Raw genomic sequence first — 5,808 nt, 5'->3', positions numbered from 1 at the left:
GATGATTTGTAATCATGGCTACATTTGCTCTAGAAAAATTCTTACCCTACAAAATATTCTTGGTCTTACTACCCCATTTAATAAACAGCTAACAAGGGTTAGCAGATCTTGCCCGTTTTCAACATCAAAGAACTTAAATAACAGTAATGATTCCAATTGACAGATCAGAATCAAAATATCTAAAACTGTTTTTTTTCTGCTGAAACTCTGAGGATGAAGAGAAGTGCTTCTCCAGGAAAGAGGCTTAGAGCCCAGCTACAGAATGTGAACAGCATTTATTTACTTTAGAAAGGGAAGGGACCTTTTGGGCAACAGGAAGGGTGGTTTTAACCCTTTTTCACTCTTCAGTTCCTAAAAGCTTTCCAGTAGAAGCGCGGATGCACGGTTCAGTTGAGTGCCAATGAGCTCACTTCTTTTAGACTTATTCTTGCAGAGACCTCATAGGTAAAACTGATGAATAGAGGTTGAAAACTACTGCACAAAAGGGCTAGGAACTAAAGCAGCCATACAAGCAAATCCCACAGGGGACAGGTCAGATAAAGTCTGACTACCACAGACATTAAAGTAAAATCCAGAGTTTACTGGATCGTGTGATTTTTGACATTTAGACTTCCCCCCCCCCGCCATACCTATGATTTATACGTCTGTAATCTGTTATGCCCATGCTGATCAACTGCTGTCACCTGAAAATGGAAAGAAAACACAGCATTTATCTTGAAGGGAAACAAAACAAGTGATCAACAATACTCCTAGAAGCTTCAACCTTCACAAATAAGGACTTGATTTCATAGGGTAGCAAGAGTGTGAAATAGGGACATAAGAAATTAATAGAATGGCAACTTGACTGATAGTACCAAGTCTATAAAAGAAAATTTCAAGACTCATGAGCTACTTCAGTCAACCAAATACGCTCCTTAGTTGAACTGATATGTATCTAACAAAGTACTGTTACCAAAAAAACCCAAATCTGTGCCATCTGCACTTGGAACAAAAAATTCGGATGACTGAAGGAAATACTTGGACGAGGACAAGAATAATCAAAGATCTGGACCTGTGAGGGAAGAATGAAGTGATCAGATCTGCTCTGAGGTCAGCAAACACATAAAATGTTGCTGCAAATAGAAACGAACTGATTTGTTCTCCACAATGACAGTGCACAGAACAGGAACTCATGGGCTCAAACTGCAGCAAGGAGGATCTAATTTAGGCATTAGGGAAGGCTTTTTTCCAATGGTAAAGATAACCCTGGACAGGTTTGCTGAGGGAGCCTGTGGAATTTCCCATGTTGAAGATACTTTACAAACTGAATAGGCAAACTCTGCCAAAAAATGGCAAAGATATCCTACTGGGTGTAAGGGGGTGGACTCCTGAAATAATTCCCAGAGCTATTCTTATGTGTCTATGATAGATTCCTGGACTGAGAGATAGTAAACGCCATTATCGAGAACAGAGATTCGGCGTTCCTCCTGTTTGTGGGCGAGGACAGGAGGAAGGACAATGCTGACTGCAGGGTGGAAGGACACCATTTCCTTTCAAAACCCTCATTGCCTGGTATTACACAGGCTCAAGACAGTAAACTAATGACTCCGTTATTACATAAATGGTAGCCTCAATATGTGCATTGTTTCTTTAGTGCTAAACACAGATATATTAGAGGTGAAAGATGAAGGTGACCATTTTGTCAAATACATAGACAATAACGTGTGGATCCCTCTGTCTCAGGACCTCAAAGCACTTCAACCAGGCTCCCACTGCGGGTGCTGACATCCCCACTTTACGCAAAGAGGTGAGGCAGACAGAGCTTGGTTTTCTGCCTGCAGCCAGGTCGTGGCGACAGGAGGTACGGACACCCCAGACAAAGCGTCCATGATCTTCCCATCCTCCCAGCACCCAGCACTATTTTAACTGCCACGAGATATCAACCGCCAGCTGATACAAATCCCCTGACTTCTTGATGACTACCTGAGGTCGCAGAGCACCTTCCCTAAACTGAAGAATGGCAGGGACTTTAGAAGATTGAGAAGTAACTCACTGGGGAAAAAAAAAAAGGTCTAAAATCATCTGACTGAAGACTTGAGGTGGATGCCAGGAGCTCAACAGGCTCTGGAACTGCATTAGCTTCCAGGTCCATATGTCTATGTCTCGTGTTTTACCACTAAAAATGGAGGTTTAGAAGACTAGAAAGCTACCATTGATGAACATGGGAGCCCAGGATATGGGCAATGTTTCAGCCACCTCTGTCTGCCCTCTGTTTTGTATTAGAGGACATTTATTTAACACCAAAAAAAAAAAAAAAAAAAAAAAAAAAAAAAAAAAAAAAAAAAAAAAAAAAAAAAAAAAAAAAAAAAAAAAAAAAAAAAAAAAAAAAAAAAAAAAAAAAAAAAAAAAAAAAAAAAAAAAAAAAAAAAAAAAGAAAAAAAAAAGAAATTTGCCACATGGGTGTATTTATAAACAAGTCAAGTAACATTTCCACCCAAATCTAATCCTAAAATTACAAGTACACTTCCAGCTGAAAGGAATGACAGCGCAGTTACCTTTGCAGTAGCATCTGCTCCAAGCACTTGCTCACGTGTTAGCTGTCCCCAGCAAGGAAGACAATACTGCTCCAGTGCAAACGGAGGCTTGGGAAAGGAGATAATGTCCCAAACTATCATTTCTCAGGCTCACTGAAGAGTTGGTACAGATTCAATAAACAAACTATTGAGACTCTCTGACAGCTGTCAAAAGGAAAATTTATTCCTTGAGTCTCATTTCCAAGTTTATTAAATATGTTGGACTAAAAATCACCCGTTACACACTAGCAATGCTTTAGAAAAAGACCTTTTGAAAGCCAGTCGCCGTAAGTAGCTAGGGTTGCTCACTGCCAGCCGTGGCCTCCTGCTCACGAGGACTTTTTGGATGACTCCAAGGCACGAGCCTTGTCACCAGAAGCTTTATTTATACTGTGCTGAAGAAACCCAACCAATGTATTTCGTTTCTCAAAAGGACAAAGACTTAGCAGCACGCAATGCGTGCCTTGTGAAACGATGCTCAGCTCCAGGCTTTTCCTAGAAGGTATCACTTGCTCACACTGGGTACCACTTTCCTACATGGTTTCAAACACAGGTTTTGGCAGGACCCCAAGAACAGGGATAACGAAGGCGCCCAATGCGCCCAGTTGCCGCCCGCCAACGAACACTCATCCAGCCACTCCATGCATGCAACGTGACCACCATCCTTGCAGTCATCCAGCTTTCAGGTCCAGCATTCCTTGGCACCACCTTTCAGCAGCAGGCTCAACGAGGACAGATCGCAGCCCCTTTTTTATCCCTGGAGGTTTAGCCTCTGATGTCTTACCTTAGAAGCATACACGCTACGTCTTCAGTCTAGTCGTCTGAAGACATTGTCAATACATTTCAATCACTAGATTGCCCACAGAGCTGTTATTTTCCTACCTATTTTAGCTGCTGGAGTAATCTGAAAACATATTTTACCTAAAACCTCCTCCAACCTAGTAAGATTTTACTGCGTGCTGCATTCAGTACAATATAGCCATGAAACATGGATTTCCCTTAGATATTAACGTCAGCTCTTTCTACCCAAGGGATTGCTCCTGCCAACATGGTAAAAGACATCTTCCTGTTAAACCTCTGACTATGGAGACATCAATACTATCCTTCAGGGCAGGCCCCAAAGTTTCCAAGCTGCCTAAGAAGGAGCAGCTGCTCGTCAGAGATTTTTTTTTTCCCCAGGACAAAAAACTTTTTCAAGCTGAGAATTAAATTTAGTTTACCTTTTGGGGATCTCTCTATGCCTGGTAAGTTGGAAGCTTTACAGGCACAACTAGTAGCTGGGAAACTCAACATGGGACACAACAGACTGAACAGGACAGATTTTCTGTTTCTCTCCCCTTTCCCTCCCTTCCTCACCCCAACATGCCTCTTACTACCTCCTCGCAAGTGATGGGGTAGTAGATGATGAGGAGGTCCATCTTGAATCTCAGAATCTAATAAAACCCTCCTGAAATCAAAACATCTCAGCAAAATGGCTCAGCTTCAGCAAAACAGCGTCGTTAATTATTTAGGGGAAAAGTGCCAAAAATATTCCAGTTAGACTCAGTCCTATTATCCTCATGCAGCTGCCTTTGCTGAGGAACTTCCAGAGCTCTTTACCCTGTGTATCTGAGATCTTAAAACTTTTCTAAAGGAAAATGAATAATAAAAAGCACCTGAGTGCCTGTCTGAAAACTGCAGCTCTGGACCACCTACAAAGACATGGCACTTTGTGCCCTATGGCCTAACACTTCCTCTCAGTTGCAAGTATACACTGAATCCAAGAAATTTACGTACAAGTTTGTGTTTTTCATCATTCTTGCTCATCTTCTTAAGGATGCTGCTGTTGTATGTGCTGGTTTTGGACATCAACTCAAAAAATAAGCTGACAGCTAATTTAGTTTAAGTTTTCATCACCCACTCTGATGGATGGGATGAGGTCTCCAAGTCTGACTTGGAGGATGTGGTGCTTCCTGAACCTATTCCTACATCCATAAAGGCCTTATTATAACCATGGCAATATTAATACTGAGCCTATTACTACCTATTGAAAACTAAAGGCAATACTACTGAAGAAAGCATCTATGAACTATGGGATATGATATAATCATCTTGGCATTTTTCTGAATGATAATTCAATTGTCTACATCCTAAATCTACGCAAGCTTTACTCAGGTCAATCAATCTGTTATCAAACATATTACATCTATTTGGAGTTCCGATTAGCAATGAAGATTAGGTGAATATCAGTTTAACTTTTTATGTATTTACATATAATTAATTTTCATACGAAATGTTACTGGATAAAAAGATCATCTATATGAATGCCTCTTTTTGATTGCCTTGCATGGCACTGCACCTTGCTTTTTACTCATCTAATATAGCTTTACTAAGTGCTCATGCAACCATTTGCTTATTCTGAATGCAACGAAAATTAAGATTATTTCTAACTATTCATGTTAAACGTCCATTTGAAGATGTCTCCTACCAAACCTCTAGACCTGAAGAAGTCAACTAAAGTACAGGTTAGAGTCAGATGGCACCAATTTTTCAAGGGCTTTGCTCAGTTATTTTCTTGGCTATGTTCTCAAAAACCGAAAATACCACCCAACATGGACAATGAGATTTCAGACCCGACCGAATCATAACGATGCAATGGGTTTTATATTAAGTAGCTGCAAACCCAAAAGCAGGCCAAAAGAGAATCATTACTGTCATTTATTAAATCAACAGCATAAGCTATTTGAGGAAGGTCTGTGTTTTGAATTACACCTGCACTGGACCTTGCGGAACTGCACCTCAACTTCAACAGGGTTTCTCTGCAATGCCGCACACTAAACCACCACCACCACCAGCAAGAGACCAGTAACACGACCCATGGCACATCTTACTGCTACTTCTGCAGTCTGGAAGATACTATCCATCCTCAAAACCTTTAACTGCAGTAAGATATTGCCAGGTACTTCAACAGTAGCTAACAACTTCTCCTCATTTCGACGGGGTAGAGTTAATTTTCTTCCTGGTAGCTGGTACAGTGCTGTGTTTTGGATTTAGGATGAGAATAATGTTGATAACACACCCATGTTTTAGTTCTTGCTAGGTAGTGTTTACACTAGTCAAGGACTTTTCAGCTTCCCGTGCTCCACCAACTGAGAAGGCCGGGGGTGCACAAGGAGCTGGGAGGGGGCACAGCCAGGACAGCTGACCCAAACTGGCCGAAGGGACATTCCATACCATGTGACGTCATGCTCAGTACATAAACTGGGGGAAAGCTGGC

This window comes from Aptenodytes forsteri, unplaced genomic scaffold (genome assembly GCF_000699145.1).
Source record: "Aptenodytes forsteri isolate BGI_AS27 unplaced genomic scaffold, ASM69914v1 Scaffold482, whole genome shotgun sequence".
Lineage (NCBI taxonomy): Eukaryota > Metazoa > Chordata > Aves > Sphenisciformes > Spheniscidae > Aptenodytes > Aptenodytes forsteri.
Note: the sequence above shows the minus strand (reverse complement) of the source record.